Consider the following 19,157-nt stretch of genomic DNA (forward strand, 5'->3'; position numbering starts at 1 on the left):
GAGATCAGTGAGAGAGCTGTGCCAGCAGAGTGGGGCAGGGAGACACGACCCAGAAGGACTTGAACTAAGGCAGTAGTATATAGGTAAAGAGGAAGAAAACACTGAAACACTATTTCTCCCGTAGAGTTAGGAGTACCAGGTGACCAGTTGCCAGGTTTCTAGTTTGCATGATGGAATCCTAGATAATGCCACAACTGAAGTAGAAAGAAAAGAAAAAAAAGAGTATATGAACACATGTGAGGGTGGATATGTGTGATGGTTAATTTTCTGTGTCAACTGGATTGGACACAGTGCCCAGATTAAACTTTATTTCTGGATGTGTCTGTGAGGGTGTTACTGGACAAGATAAGCATTTGAATCAGTGGACAAAGTGTAATAGCTTGCCCTCCCCGGGTGGTGGACATCATCCAATCCACTGAAGGCCTGGATAGAACAAAAGGCAGAGGAAGAAGGAATTTAAAGAATTCATCCCTTTCTTCCTGCATCACTGAAATAACTGGGACATCTCATCTCTTCTTCTCCTGCCCTTGGATTAAGATTTACACCATCAATTCCTCTGATTCCCAGGCCTTCAGATTTGGTCTGGATTATACCACTGGCTTTCCTAGGTCTTTAGCGTACAGATGGAAGATTGTGGGATTTCTGGGTCTACATTTTATATATGTATATAGACAGAATCTCCTATTGGTTCTATTTCTCTAGAGAAAGCTGACTAACAGATGGGAGTGAAAGTAATTGTTTTTGAAATAAGATGAGTCTGAAGTATTTGTAAATGTCCAAGAGGAGATTCTATTAGAATCTCATGAAAGAAGTCAAGGCTAGAAATACACATTTGGAATTTTGTGACTATAGTCCGCATACCTACAATGTGAGATTATCCAGGGAGGTCTGATAGAGTTGGAGGAGCATAGGGTAGCTGATAGCTATTGTTTTGATATATAAATACAGCATGTAGAATATAGAAATCCAATTAATGAACTTCCATAATTGGAGATTTTATAAACCTGGGAGGGGAGAAGCTTTGCAGTATGAAACCTGAAGATTCTGAAAGTATGATTTGATAGTCTACATTGTTATTATCTTCAAGAAAACCTCATTTCATCTCAGTTCTAACATCAGCCCTACTATCTATACTACTGTAATGTAGCTAAAGTATAAGTAAACCAAAACATGTGCGCTCGCGCGTGCGTGCGCGCGCACGCACACACACACACACACACACACACACACACACACACACACTGCTTAAGGCAGGGTCAGCAAGCATCCAAAACTATGCAGCAGAGACTTAACTTCATTACTATCATTATAGTCATTTTAAAAATGTGGTTCAATGCAAAATTCCTCAAGGTGAGGTGCATAGAACACTAGCAGTCACCTAGAATACAAAGGAATCTGCCAATCGTTTGCAAGTTTCCAGACAAGAAACAATGACACATTTCTGCTAACATATATTTAACAAGTTTGAAATGTAAAACTATGATGTTCACAAAAATTGCCAAAAGTATTTAATAATCATTTACTAAAGATTGTGCTGGTATTTTTTATCTTGGAAAACATGTATATTCTCATCATGTGCATGACATACTTTATAACTTTTTACTTTCCTTGTTATTATTAGGTCTCTTTAAATTCTTCATTCCCAAAACTAGGTTAGTGGTTCAAAACTGATTTATCAAAGCATTAAAATGTATTAATGAAATAGCAATGTAAATATAGTTACTCAGATTAATGTTTATAATAGTAAACAGAACTCCAGGGAAAATATAAAATGTGAATCTGAAAATATGATTATTTCATACAGACACCCAAAAAGAGTGCAACTAGAAAAGTAAGATAACAAATACCTGAGAATTCCTTGTTTTACCTCTGGTAGCTAGACCTTTGTCTGTTATAAAACTCTGACAATTAGTGGCATGATCACTTCATGCTATTTTCAAAAAAAGCATTATTACTCTTCTAGTAAGTCAAATTTTTCACAAAGGAGCATAAAATAATGCTCATTATTTGGAAATACTGTTTGAAAACACCAAGTAAGTCACTAATTTTGAAAAATTTGTAAGACCAGTCATTAAGTTAGAACAAATGATGTTCTGTCAATGTGATATACCACATTAATAAAAGAAAGGGAAAAAAAAACACATGATCATCTCAAATGACACAAAAGAAGCATTTGACAAAATCTAATACTCTTTCATGATTAAAAAAAGAAACACCCATAAAACTAGAAATGGAAAGGAACTTCTTCAACATGATAAAGAGTATCTATGAAAAATCCACAGCTAACTTTACACTTAGTGATGGAAGACTGAATTAGTTCCCTCATTGATCAAGAGTACGACAATATGTCCTTTCTTGTCACCTCTATTCAACATTACACTAGAAGTACCAGCCAGGAAAAATAGGCAAGAAAAGGAAATAAAAGGCATCCAGATGGGAAAGGCAAGAATATAACTATCTTTATTGGCTGATGACATGATCTTATATAGAGAAAATTTTAAATAATCTACAAAAATACAATGAAAATGAATTTAAAAAATTAAGCAATTTGGCAGGATACAAAATCAGTTGTACTTCTGTACAATAGTGAAGAACAATCTAAAAGTGAAATTAAGAAAACAGCTCTATTTATGATGGCATAAAAGAAAAGAAAATACTTAAGAATAAATTTAACCAAGGATGTGTAATATTTGTACACTGAAAGCTATAAAACATTATTAAAAGAAATTAAAGAAATTATAACTAAATTGAAAGTTAACTTCATGGATTGAAAGCCTTAATATTGTTTATATAGCAATATGACTCAAAGTGACCTACAAATTTAGTGCAATCCTTATCAATATCCCAATGGCTTTTTTTTTTTTTTGCAGAAATGGACAAGTTGATTCAAAATTTATATAGAAGCTCAAGGAACTCCAAAGAGCCAAAGCAATCGTAAAAAAAGAAGAGAGCTGAGCAACACACCTCTCTATTTCAAAACTTAATATAAAGCTACAGTAGCAATATAATCGGGTACTTCGCATGAAGATACATATATAAATCAATGGAATAGAATCCCCAGTCCAGAAATAAATCTATATACCTATTGTCAATTGATTGTAAAAAATGGTGCTAAAACCATTCAATGGGGAAATAATAGTCTTTTCAACAAATGCTGGGACACCTGGATAACCACATGCAAAAGACTGAAGCTGGACACACCTTATACAAAAATTAAGTCTAAGTAGATCAAAAGCCTGCATATGAGATCTAAAACTATAAAACTCTTAAAAGAAAACAGACTCAAAGTCTTTTTGGATTTTGGCAATGAATTTTTAGTTAGAAGCACAAGACATATAAAGTTTGATAAGTTGTATTTTATCAGAATTAGAAACTCTTATCCATCAAAGGACACAATCAAGGAAGTGAAAAGGCAATCCACAGAGTAGGGAAACATATTTGCAATTCATGTATCTGATAAGGACCTAGTATTCAGAATATATAAAGATCTCTTCAAACTCAACAACAAAAGGGCAAAGAACTCAATTTAAAAATGGGCAAAGGATTTGAATAAATGTATTTCCAAAGATGATATACAAACAAGCAATGAGTACATGAAAGGCTGTTTAGCATCATTAGTCATTAGGAAAATATATATCAAAACCACAATGATACACCATTGCACACCCTAGGAAAGGTATCATTAAACACAAAGCAAATAAAATTATAGAAAACAAATGTTGGTAAGGATGTGGAGAAATTAGAACCTTCATACCTTATTGTTTGGAACATAAACAGGGCAGTTACTTTGGAAACCATTTGATGGTACCTCAGAAAGTTAAATATAGAATTTATCAGATGACCAACAATTTACTTCTAGATACATACCTAGGAGAAATGAAAAACAAACATCCACACAAAACTTGTACCCACTGTGCTAATAGCGCTATTCAAATAGCCAAAAAGTGGAACAATCCAAGTGTCTATCAACTGATGAATGGATAAAGAAAATACGATATATTAATAAAATGAAATATTATGCAGCCATAAAAATGTGTACACACTACCCAACACAGATGAACCTTGAAAATATTGCACTAAGTGAAAGAAGCCAGACACAAAAGGCCATAATCATATAATTCCATTTTTATGAAATAGGTTACTGGCTTATTTCAGAATATGGATTATTATTATTTCAGAATAGGAAAATACATAAAGACAGAAAGAGATTAGGGGTTGCCACATGCTGGGGGAAGAGGGAATGGTGACAGCTTAATGAGTACACTAAGGGTTTCTTTCTGGGGTAGGAAAATATTCTGGAATTAGAAAGTGGTGATGGTTGCATAACACTGTGAATGTACTAAAAGCCACTTAATTGTACATTTTTAAAGGATTAAAAAAATGAATTTTATGTTATGTGAATTTTACCTTAATATAGAAAAGGAAGTGAAAACAGAATGAAGCTACCACCAACATCCCTGTCAAATTAACATTGTTAATGTTAATGAACCGCAGGGGCATGGAAGGCAAAAGGGTCATTAACTTGTGTGTAGCATATATGTTACTTTACAGTAGATAAAATCATAGATGTACACTATACAAACCAAGTTTCAGCATATGCATGAAATGTAAATGGTGAAGAAGTGCCTGTTGATCTTTATCAGTGAAAATCCATGCTTCAGAAAAGAAGGAATTTTATGGTTAGCTAATGCCAACTTTGTGAGCTCTGATAAGAACAACACTGAATTTGAATTCTAGTTCTTGTTGTCCACTGTATGATAAAATGCAAATAAATGGAGTATTCTTGTGAAACAAAGTGTGGTCCATGGCAGAGCAGCACCACGCACCACCTAGGAGACTCTTGGGCCATACCTTAGATATGCTGAATCAGAATCTGCATTTTAACAAGATTTCCAGATGGATTCACATGCACATAAAACTTTGAGAAACTTTGCTATAAATCAATGTTCCTCACTGTCACAGCGTAAATGCTAGGTTTTAAAACCCACACTTAAAATTTTTTTTTTTAAATATTTTATTTATTTATTTGACAGAGAGAGACACAGCGAGAGAGGGAACACAAGCGGGGGGAGTGGGAGAGGGAGAAAGAAGCAGGCCTCCCGCGGAGCAGGGAGCCTGATGCGGGGCTTGATCCCAGGACCCTGGGACCATGACCTGGGCGGAAAGCAGACGCGTAACGACTGAGCCACCCAGGCGCCCCACCCACACTTTAAAGTTTTTAAAGTCAGTGTGCCTTCTACTACATCAAGTAGACTCTTGTTAAAGGTTAAAATGAAACAACTTGCCCTCATACATTTCCCCTCATCCACCAGCTTTCCCAAATACAGTTCAGTAAAAGGTAATGGTTAAGAAGGAATAAGGAATTGTCACTTATCCCTGAACACTGTATTTGCTGATTTCATACATGTACTAGAGATACCTCTTCAACAAAATGAAATTAGAGTTGAGATGAAAGCTTTCATTTTACAATAAAGCTTATTTACTGTCCTGGATGTGTGTGTTTAGATGTGTCATCAATTTGTTACTAACTCCTTTATTCATATCTGTGCCATCTATCATCATCTCTTCTATAATATCTCCATAGTTAAGAAATGTTCATTAAAATAACATATATAAATTTCTTCTCTGTTTTTTATGATGAATTTTGTCGTCATAGACCATACAACTGGAAACTTCCAAATTCCTTTTTCTTTCTTAGATGCTGTCTCAAATTGTACCATTCACCTTTTTATCTCCACATTTGGACTTTTTAGATATTTTCCTTTCCTTCCTTTCTCCCCTTTTCCTTTGTTCCATCAAATGCTATCATCACTAAACTCTTTGATATTTTTAAAAGCTTAAATTTGATTAACACATACACCTTTTTTTCAGGTGATAATAACCTTTTACTTCACGGCGCTTTACAGTTAACAAAGGTACCATTTAAGACTCAAAACAAACTTATGAAATAGATAGAAAAGACATTTTACTTCAGTAACAACTCAGGAGTCAAGATGTAGTTTATAGTATCATGGAAAGGGGAAAATATCAGATCATTAGCCATATAAAGAGAAATATAACTGTCAGTCACATGCTTTGTAAACTCTACTAAATAGTACCAATTAAGGAAAGGGCAATACAATTAATAATTTTATTTTTTCAAAAAAACTTAACCACACCAAAAAAGTATTTGAACATAATGTGTTGGAAACTCTGCACTGAGCACTCAAGATAAAACCTTCACTTGAAGACTGGAAAATTAAAACGTCAAAGAGACATATATAGAAAACAATAAAAGGAATGTTAACACAAAAATATATCATCCGAGATAAATTAGGTTTTGTCCCAAGATGAAGGAACTGCAAATCAATAAAAATTCCATGAGCAGTACATTTTCACAAAGGGATGACTTTATAAAATCCTTGCAAAATAATGCAAAAGGATCTAAAAGTCAGAAACTAATAAAAGCACTAGAAAAAAAGAAAGAAGTTCAAATACTCTGAACCAATAGCTCAATGGATGCCCTTCAAAACAATCCCCAACAAATTGGGAGCTGCCAGTACTGTGGACTGATGGCATTCAATAGATACTTCTTGACTAAGTCATATTCTGATTATGGCTAGCAATTGTAATTAGGTAGGAAGAAGACAGGGAAGGAAGAGTAAGGAGTAAATAAAGGGGAAAAAAAAGGACAGAGGGGAAGGGAGGGATGGGAAGGAGAGAGGGGGAATGGAAGGGTAAGGGAGGGAGAAGGAGCTAACCCATGGCAAAAAGGAAACAGCTTAATGATTAGGAAATCAAATGGCACCAAACCAACAGTTCTTGAAAATGAATAAGGTTAAAGTGGATCACAAAGGTAAGGATTTATGTGAGGAAAAGAGAGCGGGAACAGTAAAGGGCTTTCATAATGACACCAAAACTAGACATCACTCTTGGCAAGAGAATGTCTAAGTAACTCCACTTTTAGTCTCATGGTGTCCTGTTAAGACCACTTAAAGCGTACATCACAATAAATGCTCTCAGCAGTTGAAATGGCCCTTAGCCTTTGGGAATCAATCACAGATACTCCTTAGAACCCCCATAATCAAAGTAATTCCAGGCTGTGTGTCTTTACAGTGGCCATTATGATATACCACGGGCATGTTGAGATAGTTAAGATCTGTTCACAACACAAACAGTTGTCTAAGAACTAGTACACTTAAGTTCAATCCAAGTGAACCTTGGTGACATTTGGAAATGATCCAATAACATTCAACCAATACTCTAAAAGCAACTTCTACAAGCAATCTATCATTTATAGAAAAATCACTACTTGACAAATCAAAGTATTCTCATTTTAAGTAAAGCTAAATAAATACTATGTTATAACCAGGATTCCACATGTCAAAGAAAATGTGAATTGAAGAAATGAGTCAAAAATATAATTTTTTTGCTTCAATTTTCCAGCCTTCTTTGGTCATGAAAGTAATTTAGGGCAATAACCATGCTGCTATTTCAGTAAAAATGTCCACAACACTCTTCTTTCAGGAAATTTGCAAACTTGGTAGAGAAATTATTCTGTTTGAAAGTAGAGCTTTGATCAAATTGTAACATTAAATAAAATTTTAACTTTTTAAGAATCAGGATTAAAATAAACTCGTATTCATTAATATGAAGATATTAAAAAGCTAAATTTTACCCAGGTGATATTTGAATTGTAATATTATCCTCAGATTTTCAAGGTTTATCTGAGTACCATTTATATTTCTCTGAGAATCATTCACATTTCTACCTAAAAATCTCTTTGTCTTCATATAAATTTTATGAATGTATTGTGTTAAACCATGCAAAGCTTTCAGTTTACCCTTCAACAGTCAGTACTTCTCTTAATAATTACAGATAGTAAGAGTCAGTGTTGCTTTTGTCTAGAAAAGTTAGAACTCAGGTCACTAGATTACATAAGCCTTAAAGAACACATAACTGAAAAGAAATACACCAGTATAAAAAGAGAAATATTCATATATTATTATAAAGTTCTCAATATGTAAAACAACTTTTGGTATATTCAGAATTAATTTGTATAGAACTAATATGTAAAGACCAGTCACAGCTAGCTCCAACAAAATTGTGAAACTGATAAGCAAATCTTTACTGCCCTACTCTCCCCTGTCTTCACCTCTACATTTGCCTTCCCTCTGAATTCTCAAGACTAGACTTATCACACAAGGCTTCTCTAGAGAGCTAAGGTCCCGGGAGAGATTTCCAGAAAAAAACAAAAATGACTCCTTTGGAGTCAAATATTTATTGTTTAATGCACTCCTGATAACATTATGGCAATAACACTGCAGACAAATAGGAGTATGATGAATAAAAACACATTATGAGATTAAATATTTGTGCTTACTTTTAAATGTGGACATATGTCTCTCTTGTGGCACCACATCCAGAAATTTCCTTGAAGATTATCTTGGCTATGAAGGAAAAAAAAATCTCCTTAGTTTTTAAATAAGGCAATAAAATGTGGTGTTTGAAATTTGGCTGTGCCACTTCATGACCCTGGGAAAGATACTTAACCTTTCTAGGCCTCAACTGTATAGTGGAAAAATAATAAAATATAAATATTAGACAGATGGAAAGCTTTATAAATATTAGCTGTTAATGATAAAAATCACTATTTTTAATTTTACCATTTTCTTAAGAAAACATTCTTTCATCTCAAGATTATGTTTAAAGTTATTCTGCATGCATCTTTGATTTTCCAAAGCACTTTTACTCATGTACTTTCATATTACATTTGGTGAAGACAGTCATTGGAGAACCAACAGCAGTTTTCTAAAACCATAATGGATTTATTCTATATAATACTTCGTGATCAAAATAAAACATGTGGGGGAAGAATCTCATCAGAATCACTTGAAAACTCTTTAAAACACAAATTCCTTTGCTACCCACAGATCAACCCAATACTAATCTCAGATTCTCTCCACTTTCCTGTTTCTTGTTAATAATCCCATCTGTTGAGTTTTGAAGACACCTGTTGTTATCCAGCACTTCTTGGAGATATGATTACATCATCTGTGCCCTTTCCTCAGCCCCATTTTTAGTAGGTTGTAATATCCTATCGATTTCACTTCCAAAATTGCTCTTTCATGTTTCCTTCTCTTTTGCCTTCCCGAGTCCATGACTCCAGACCAAGTTCTATTAACTACTGCATGAGTCTTTTCCCCAGCCAATCCATTTTATTTATAGCCACTGAATTCACCTTCATAATGAAAAATCTAGAGTATGTTACTTCCTTTATTAAATATATTAAATACTTTCCCATTCCTTACAAAAAAGCTAGTCTGACATTTTTAGCTAAATGAGCATTCGAGGATTTCATGAGAGGACTTCCATCTGTTTTCAGGGTTTTATGTCACACTTACTCCTTTTCACCTACCATAATTTTCAACCAAAAGGGAACAGAAGTTCTCCTATAAGCACGGCTCTCATTTTCTGGCCTCTTTCTGGTTCCTCAAGTTGATGCCCACCTATCTGATTATACCTTCCAGGCAAATGGCAGTTGGGAAATCTGAGGTTGCAGGCCTTTAGAAGCAGAGGCAGAAGCATGGCAGAGTAGGGTAGGCAAAGTTTTGAGAAAAAAAGGTCACCAAACCTTTAGTGGGGATATTATCAATTTGAATGAATGGCTTAGGTGGAAACAGAAAATCTTTGTAGAGACAAATGGGATAGCAACTTAGGCAAGAAGAGGATAAATAACGAAAGTAACGAAAGTGCAGGGTGGAGGGATAAAACATGGAGAAATTGCCCAAGCCGCATCGGACTCTCATAGGCTCCTTTGATCTCAAGCCTGGTGGGAAGATGTCAACATGGCTGCTGCCTTCTTTAGTCCAAACTTTTCCTTTTTTAATTATTCCAATTTCTTGACATTGACATCATGCCTATTATTCATAACTTTTAGCACATGTTACCACCAAGAAGACTTCCCAATATCTCCCACAAAAGCTATCATTCCCTCCTCTGAATTTTCATAGCATGCTGTCCCTACTTTTGTGTCATATTGGATTCTTCCTATTTTACTATGACTTTTGAGGACAGGACTCATGTATTTTTCATCTTTGACTCTGCACCAGCGGGGTCTGGCTGTTAATTACCTACAAACCTTTCCCTGTGTTATGTGTATGTTGTGTCTCTTCCTTCCTCCTCAGCATCCCCATTCACAAATAAAGAAAATTAGGTCAATGGACACTAAATAATTTGTCCAGGGGAATAATCACCATGACATCTGACTTGCCTAATCATTCTATATTAAAGAACTCTCTTTCACTCAGTCTTTATAAATCTGTAATATTTCACAATAAACAGAGTAATTTTGAAGTAATTTTCCAAGTGATTAGGAGAGTCAATCAGCCTATCTGTGGATATGAGGAATTTCCACCAACCTTAAGAATAATTGAAGAAATATTTCTTATGAAATCAAATAGCTATAATAACATGAACTTTTTTTAAATTTTAAAACATGCATAATACATTTTCAGTCCCATATATTGCCAGCTGCATCTAAAGCCAAATGTTTGAAAACTTGCTTTGCCTTTTCTTACTAATTCTTGCCTTATGGTTTCTAAAACCCCATGACAGATCTAGTGGTCTCTCCCAGGAGAGACCCAATTCTCTTCTCTCAAGTATTCTCTTGGTTTATCCATCCATCAGCTACAGATTGGCTCTTCTCGGGTACTCATCTGCCATTTCATGAAACAATCCCACCATCCAATAAAGCCATTTGTACTGACAGGTTCTGCTCACCTAAGGAGTGAATCATCAGTTGGTTTCTGAGGTTCTGAATTAACAGAGCCTCAGCTCCAGCCAGTGTCATTAGTAGTAGATGAAGTGATGGTGCCAGAGGCAAACGGAGAGAACCAAGAGGGCAGGAAGGACTGCTCTAGCCTTGTTATAATTAATAAAAGCATGCTACTGAGGAAAGCTACAGGTAGAAATGAAGAATAACTGCTAATATTTTGGAAGTTGCAATATTGTGCTAAGAAATATATATTTTCATCATTCAGATGACCAAAATACATTTGGTCTTCCTCCATGCTCCTGGCTCACAGCTCCTAAAACCTTTGGAATTTCTTGTGATAAGGGTGATTAACATGTCTTTTGTTAATGAAAGTAGCCTTTGGAACCCAACCAACACAGAGGTTGGTTGCTGTAAGGACCAATCCCTTGATTAGAGGGTTGGAACTTTCAGTCCCACCCTCACCCCTCCTCTGGGGAGAAAAGAGGGGCTGGAAGTTGAGTCAGCCAATGGCCAATGACTAGTCATTTGTGAATATATAATGAAGTCTCCATAAAAACCCAAAAGGAGATCTTCCAGTTGGTAAAGGTGTGGAGATGCACAGGGAAGGGCACTCCTGGAGAGAGCATGGAAGCTCTGCGCCTTTTCCCCATAGTTGGCCTAGGGCATCTCTTCATTTGGCTGTGGATTCGTATCCTTTATCATATCCTTTAATAAACTGGTAAATATAAGTAAGTGCTTCCCTGAGTTCTTTGAGCTGCTCTAGCAAATTAATCAAACCTAAGGAAGAGGCCGTTGGAACTTCCAGTCTGCAGCTGGTTGGTCAAAAGCACAGGTCACATCCTAGGGCTTGCCACTGGCATCTGAAGTAGGGGGTGGAGGGCAGTCTTGTAGAACTGGACCCTTAACCTCTGGAATCTGATGCTGTCTCCAGAAAGATAGTGTCAGAATTGAGTTGAATTCTCTGACACCTGGTGTTCTATAATTGGTGTTTTGCGACTGAGACCCCCTCCTCCCCAATTTGGAACTGGGTCTGGACACCCTAGAAGAAAAGTGGATTTAATTTGATATGGGTCAGCTTTCCTAAGGTATACATTAGGAATTCCACTGTGAAAGAATTTTAGCAACCTATCAAGTGCTGCATATGCTGGAAAATTCACAACGCACAATGTTTACACATTAAAAGCTCTCAGTGGGGCGCCTCGGTGGCTGTCAGTTAAGCATCTGACTTCAGCTCAGGTCATGTTCTAGGAGTCCCGGGATCAAGCCCCACTTCAAGGGCTCCCTGCTCAGTGGAGAGTCTGCTTCTCCCTCTGCTTCTATTCCCACTTGTTCTCTCAATCTCTCTCTCTCTCTCAAATAAATAAAGTCTTTAAAAAAAATCTCTGATGTATATACTCCAAGGAACACACTTTGGAAAATGCTAATCTGGTTTGTCATACTTTTACATTACTGGATCAAAAAAAAATGCTGGAACTGATAAAATCAAGACCATGATTTGCATTACTCAATTATTTTGTAAGTAATTTGCATTACTCATTATTTTATAAGAGACTGAGTGCTCTCTACAAGTGCTATACTGAGAAGCAGAACACAATGCATTTGAAAAACCTGGAAGCCCTTATTTGTGTAAATTGTATTTTAAAAATAAAATTTTAATCAAGGGTCTCTTCTCTCTTTTTCTCCCCAAACTGTCCCAATAGAAAGATAATTGACTTCATCCTTGCATTTTCAAAAGGCATATTTCCTTTTGTGTGTCTATTTTCATATGGAATGTAAAGTATACATTCTGCTGTGAGCCATGAAACACTTTGCAAAGTCACATGTTTAATTACACCAAAGCCATAATGAATACAGGTAAAATAAATAAGGGCTTTTTTTGTTGTAGTAGTACAAAAGTTACTGACATTTAAAAACTAAAACTGTCCTTTTTAATGCTCGTTTTTTTGTTTGTTTTTCACACCTGACTCTTGCTTTGTACCATAAAATGAATTTTTTGGTAAATTTTTTTCCTAAGATTAATTCAGAACAAAACAAAGCCAAACTAATACAATTAAGTTTCTGGAATTGGTAGCACTGTGACTAATAATAAACTATAAACATATAGTTTTTATACTCAATTAGATATCGATATAGTCATAATACAATAGTCATAGTTCCTTGTTATGAAAGTTAATAAAAATAAAACAAAAGTGAATAAATTTCGGTGATCCAAAAATAGAAATGTAACAAGAAAAGCTTATCATAAACACTATACACTATCTGAGAATTCTGTTTGAAAGTTACTCCTTAAATCAAATGAAACATCATTTTATACATGAATCTATTGTGTATAATCATCACACCATACTGGACTGTTTCACTTGAGGCCATTAATACCTTTAAAATCTTGGTCAAGGGGCACCTGGGTGGCTCAGGTGGTTAAGTGACTGCCTTCAGCTCAGGTCATGATCCTGGAGTCCCAGGATCGAGTCCCATATCGGGCTCCCTGCTCAGCGGGGAGTCTGCTTCTGCCTCTGACCCTCTCTCCTCTCATGTTCTCTCTCTCATTCTCTCTCTCTCAGATAAATAAATAAAATCTTTAAAAAAAAATAAAATAAAATCTTGGTCAATGATGCCAGTTGGCCATGAAATACTATTGTCCCAAACATGAAGAGATACTGAATCAAAGTCTTATGTTTTACTTAACATCTAATAATTAATTATAGGTGCACAATCATAGTTAATCCAGATAAAGCTATCAAATACTACTTTTTTTTCATTTAGTCATTACTTTATTCCTATGAAATTGAAATACAATTTTCATTTGACAGTTGAGAAAACTAAAAGTTAGAGATAAGGTAACCAATAGCTAGTCAGAAGCAGATCCAACCAAGAAATGGGATCCAAACAGGTTATATGGGCACACAACCTCTCTTCTTTAATTCACCAATTCAGTTTAGGAATATATGAGGCCGAATAAGTCATTTAATAAAGAACTGTTCTAAGTAAAATGCTTCTGGAACCCAAGGGATATGGCAGGTCCTGTGCAGCTAAATAGCTGTACAACTCTGGGCAACTCCCTCTAAGCCTTTTCTTCATGCTTAGGCATTAAATGAGATACTGAATATAAAATGTTCAGTTTTTACAGGGCGTCTAACTGATAAACAAATGTTTACAGTTGCTATTGTTGGAATTCCTCTTGGGTGAAAGGATTATTCCAGAGTAGATAATTAAAATTTGATTTAATTTAAAAACCTCCAATCTATCTTGCCTAGTTTGATTTCTACCTGTTCCACTACTGAACAACATAAAAATACCTCCTTCTCTTAAGCTTTTGTATTTATTTGGAATGCTCTTAAGTTAATACCTAATTATATGCCATATATATCATTTCACATGATACACAATTTGCTACTATCATCCATTTGTTCCATTTGTTAAAGTCCTACACATCCTTGAGAGCCAATATCAAGCCCTGTGTTTTTCTTGAGGCTTTCTTAAATCCCCCAATTGGGACTGATCTCTCTCTCTCTCTCATGGAATTCCATTGCATTTATCTCAGGCTTTCTATTATTATGATGTGGTTATCTCTTTCATTAAATTCTGAGCTTGTATAACCCTAAAGACAGAGACTACATGCTATTGTTCCCCCACAGTACTTACTATATGGCAAAAAGTAGATCTGTAAAAAAAAAAATGTGTTGAATTCCTTTTAAATTGCATATTATAGTATTGCATCTTAATAGTATTAAGATATTGTACATATCTCATTTTCACAAATGAATCATCATTTCCCTATGAGCAAGCACCATAATCTGTAACTTCTTTGTGTCTGATAGTAGCTGGCATCATAAGAAGAAATAAATATCAACTGGATGATTTAATGATTTGTTTTTTATTATGTCCATGAGAACTTAACAGGCACTTATGATTGGCCAGTAATTATACTCTTTTTCCCAAGTTTATTCTGCTCTCCCACATATTAATTTCATGCTTTCTCTTCTCAGATTTCCAGCAGCTACAACCTCTACTCTTCTCATGCTCAGCATCTGTCCTTGCTCCCTATTTCACTGAGAAAACAGGCATTCCACATTTTCATTACTACATCCTCCATCCCCCCATAATTGTGCCCTCAATTCTGCCTTCTTTCCTGTTACTAAGGATAAGCTAACTGTACTGCCAAACAATCCACTTCACCATGAATTAGATCCTATTTCTGTTGCTTATCCAAGAACATTGTTCCAGAAATTCTCCTCTCTCATGCTAACATTTTTCCCTCTCTACTGAATTATTCCCATCAGCATATAAATATGCTGTATTTCCCTTCTCAAAAAAAAAGCTACTTAGTTTCATTTCTCCAACCACCTAAGACCTACTTTTCTGTCACTCTAAATAGCAAAATTCTTTGAAAGATTTTATGTATCAACCATTACAATTTCCTCTCCACTCCTGTTTGAACCCACTCTACTATGAGGCTTTTATGTTCAACCCTCTTCTGAAACTCCATAATGTGATACCATACTTGATCTTTTCTCCTTGAAACACTTTCTTCACTTGGCTTCCTGGGTTCCAACCTCACTCCCTAACTGCTTTTCCACCTCCTTTTCCAATTCTTTCATCTTCCAAATGCTGAACATTGGCGTGGATAAAGGCACAGTTCTTGGTTGTTCTTTCTTCTCTATCTAGACTCACACCATAGCTTATCCCACCTAATGTCAAGACTTTATGTATTATGTATATACCCTAAAAACTAACAAATTTATATATCCATTCCAAACTCTCCTGAATTCTAGACTCTTCTATACAAACTGCTCAAACATTTGCTCTAGATGGCTAAATGACATCACAAACTAAACATGTTAAAAACAAACTCCCTCCACTCCCAAACTTGATTTTCTCAGTCTTTTCTATATCAGTTGATGGAAATCCAATGTTATTAGTTGCTAAATCCAGACATCTTGGAGAGTTGTCTTTAATTTGTTGTTTTCCCCTATCCCTCACATCCAATCCATTAGCAAATCCTGCCCGTGGCACATTCCAAATGTATCAATCTCTTACCATCTACACTGCTATCATGTTTTTCACACTAACATCATTTTTCACTTGGATTATTCCAATAGCTACTGAATAGGTCTTTTTGTTTCCATCACATCCCCTAAAGTCCATCCTTGACAGTAGCGCCAGACCAATACTGCTAGAACATAAATTAAATTATGTCACTCTTCTGCTCAAAGCCCTCCAATGACTTACCACCTCAATGAACATAAAAGCCACAGATCATTCAATAGCTTATATGGCCTCTATGATCTTTGCCATATACCCCCACCTCTGTCCTCTGACCTGATCATTTACCCCTGACCCCCATCCACTTCAATTATCCTGGCCTCCTCATGCTTCCCCTACTAGACAGGCTGCCCTGCCCGAGGGCACCCCTCCTAAATCCCTACTGCTTATTTCTCCACAGTATTTAACACCTGCTAACATATTGCATCATTGACTTACTGTGTTTATTGACACTCTCTCCCTCTACATTATAACCTTCAAAAGGGCAGAATTTGTTCCCATTTTGTTCAGTGTCTCGTACATAGTAGATACCCAATAAATGTTTGTTGCAAGTTTAAGATTTAGTAAAATGGGTATTTCCACAAATTTGAAACATGTTTGACAGTGAGATTTATGTTGCAATAATGTTTAGGATAGACAATAACAGGCAAAATGGTGTAATAATTTCTTATTAATTAAAAATGTAGAGCAAGTAAGACTCAAATGAGAATAAGTTTATTTTGGTTTTTAGACTCAGTTCTGCCAGTAAAACCTCTGTGGCTTCTGAACTTCCATTTGTTTTTGAAATGTAGAAGTAATAAAACTGAATTTCTCAGGGTGGTTGTGAGAATAAAATCAGATGATGAATTCATTCATATTCTCATTCAAGGGCAACAACATTGTTCAAGATATTAATGTGAAAGCATTTTGTAAATGTAGGAAACACAAGGTAAATATAAGGAAATGTTATTTCATTAGAAAAAAGTTTTCAGTTGTGTAATTCTGAATAGTAATGCATATTTAAAAATATCACAAATGTATATATATATAGTCATTCCAAACTATAAAAGTTGGAATATAAAAATTTTATTAGTGAACTCTTATTAATCTTTTGAAAATATTCTGGAAAACTGAAAATCTGAAACTATAAAAACAAGTGATTTGGGGGTATTTTACTCACCAAAATAAAATTTCAGTAATATGGCAACTTTCTGTTTGAATTAGCTAAACTTCAAACTAAACTTAAAAGCCAGCACACATAACTAATGCAAAACACAACGAAATAAACTCATGGAGCTCTTGAACTGAAAAATCTGATTTTCCATAGAGTTTGTTAAAGCATCAAATTCATGTCTTAAATCACATAACCATGAGATGATTTTCATAGAATGTAAATTGGCCTATTAATTTCAGACCCCATATTCAACCAGGAAGACTCCTGATTGTGACAAAATTCGACCATCTTGAGCCCCTTCCCCGCCTTTTATATTATTTGGGTCAAACAGGACAGATGTCAGAAGTATACAATCGTTTAAATTTGTCTAGACATCAACTCATGTGCACACATTTTTGCTTTACTAGTTTCCATTATGGTTATTACTAGAAATAACTTTAATGAGATTTGAAACAATTCTTTAAGTGATTATATTAAAATTGATCTTGCTGATCCTTCTTGATTTACAATGACATTTTATACTCTAGTGATATGTCTGTCTGACACTCTTTAATTTATTATTTACACGAACAACTAAAATGTTAAGGTCTTCAACCAAAATATTAAGTTCCAAAATTGAACGCAAAAAAGGAAGAAAAAAAACTATGAAATTCACACCTGCATTGAAATAAAATTTTTCAACAATTTTTAAATTTATATAGTGTGAAGACATTGGCTCCTTTTTTTTTTTTACATATTACAATACATGAGGTCACTCACTAATCTTTAAAAAATCATTTGTGAATGTTGCTACTCATTTTGTTAAACAAAATGAAAAAGAAATACAGGAAAAGTGAATATTTTCAAATACTTTTTTAAAAATGGCAAATTAGGGGGCGCCTGGGTGGCTCAGTCAGTTAAGCGTCTGACTCTTGATTTCAGCTCAGGTCATAATCTCAGGGTCCTGGGGCAGAGCCCTATGTCAGGCTCCATGCTCAGCAGGGAGTCTGCTTGGGATCTCTCTCTCCCTCTCCCCCTGCTCACTCTCTCTGTCTCTAAAATAAATACATAAATCTTTTTTTTAATGGCAAATTAGCTAACCAGATATTCATTAAAAGAACCACCTATAAGCAGATGTAGAGAGATTTGAAGTACTTTATTATGTAGCTAGAACAATAATGAAGTTTTATAGAGAGGATCTTTCTTTCTTTCTTTCTTTCTTTCTTTCTTTCTTTCTTTCTTTCTTTCTTTCTTCCTTTGTCACCTGTTTATTACTGTAAATACTAAGGAGGCTTAAAATAGGGCAGCAATAGTTTGTCACGTTCCTTAGATTCTGGGTATTTGATAGTATCTAGTACAGTGCTACATCACCCTGTAGGTACTGAGTAAAATGTAAATTAAATTGAGTTGAATTTTATGGCTTCTTGGGAAATAGCTATCTGGTTGTAGACTATGAATTGCTATTCTCTGAACAGGACAGATGTCTGGCTCCTTCCTCCATTTTGGTAATTGTGCTTTGAAAAAATAAATACATAACAGTACCTTGGCCTAATACAAGCATTCTTCTGACTGTCCAGAAGCCTGTACAATAAAGTTAGTGGAATAAATTCAGGAGCCAGCTTTACTGACACTCTTGAAAAGACAATGAAAGTAGACACTGAGTTTTCTGGAAGTTCATTAACTCTAATGACAAAGTAAGAACAGAATTCAACTATCATTTTATTAGAGAATGTGTGTGTGTGTGTGTGTGTGAATAAATAAAGCAATCCAAAGGCAACAGACCCATGTAAACCTATGTGATATTTTTAAAAATCTTGTTTAGGGCTTAATATCAATTCTATTTGTTGAGCAACAAAGTATCATAACTGACATTGTGAGATCCAAAGTAATTGAAACAAGTGTGCTTTTCCTTTAACTCTGACCTTCCTTTCACCATCCCTGGAGTCTGACCACATTCCTGGATATGCAAGGAAAAATGTTAATTCCTCCAGCCTCAGCTAGTATTTGTCCTATATACCAATGGCTTAGTTTAGGTGAAACAGAAGATGACAGGTAAATCTTAAAAAGGAACTAATTCTTCCCATCCCGCTATCCATATATACAAACACCTGTCTGCACAGACACTGCAGGAGCAATAGGGTCAGTCTGTTCATAGATTTTTCTTGTTGTGAATGAGAAAAGCAGACACTGCCATGTGAGAAAAATGAATGAATTCCTAGAGTTGCA

General features: G+C 35.2%; 1 long non-coding RNA gene across 1 annotated transcript in view; it reads right to left on the reverse strand.

Moving 5' to 3' along the window:
- Positions 1 to 19,157, reverse strand: part of LOC141372725 (uncharacterized) — a 289,174-nt gene that overhangs the window by 240,707 nt on the left and 29,310 nt on the right. The window contains exon 2 of the long non-coding RNA XR_012378126.1: positions 8,363 to 8,429. This is a non-coding gene — a long non-coding RNA (uncharacterized lncRNA). The remainder of the gene's footprint in view (positions 1 to 8,362; positions 8,430 to 19,157) is intronic.

Source organism: Callorhinus ursinus, unplaced genomic scaffold (genome assembly GCF_003265705.2).
Source record: "Callorhinus ursinus isolate GAN/ISIS: 27379988/994484 unplaced genomic scaffold, GSC_fseal_2.0 scaffold5, whole genome shotgun sequence".
NCBI classification, from domain to species: Eukaryota; Metazoa; Chordata; class Mammalia; order Carnivora; family Otariidae; genus Callorhinus; species Callorhinus ursinus.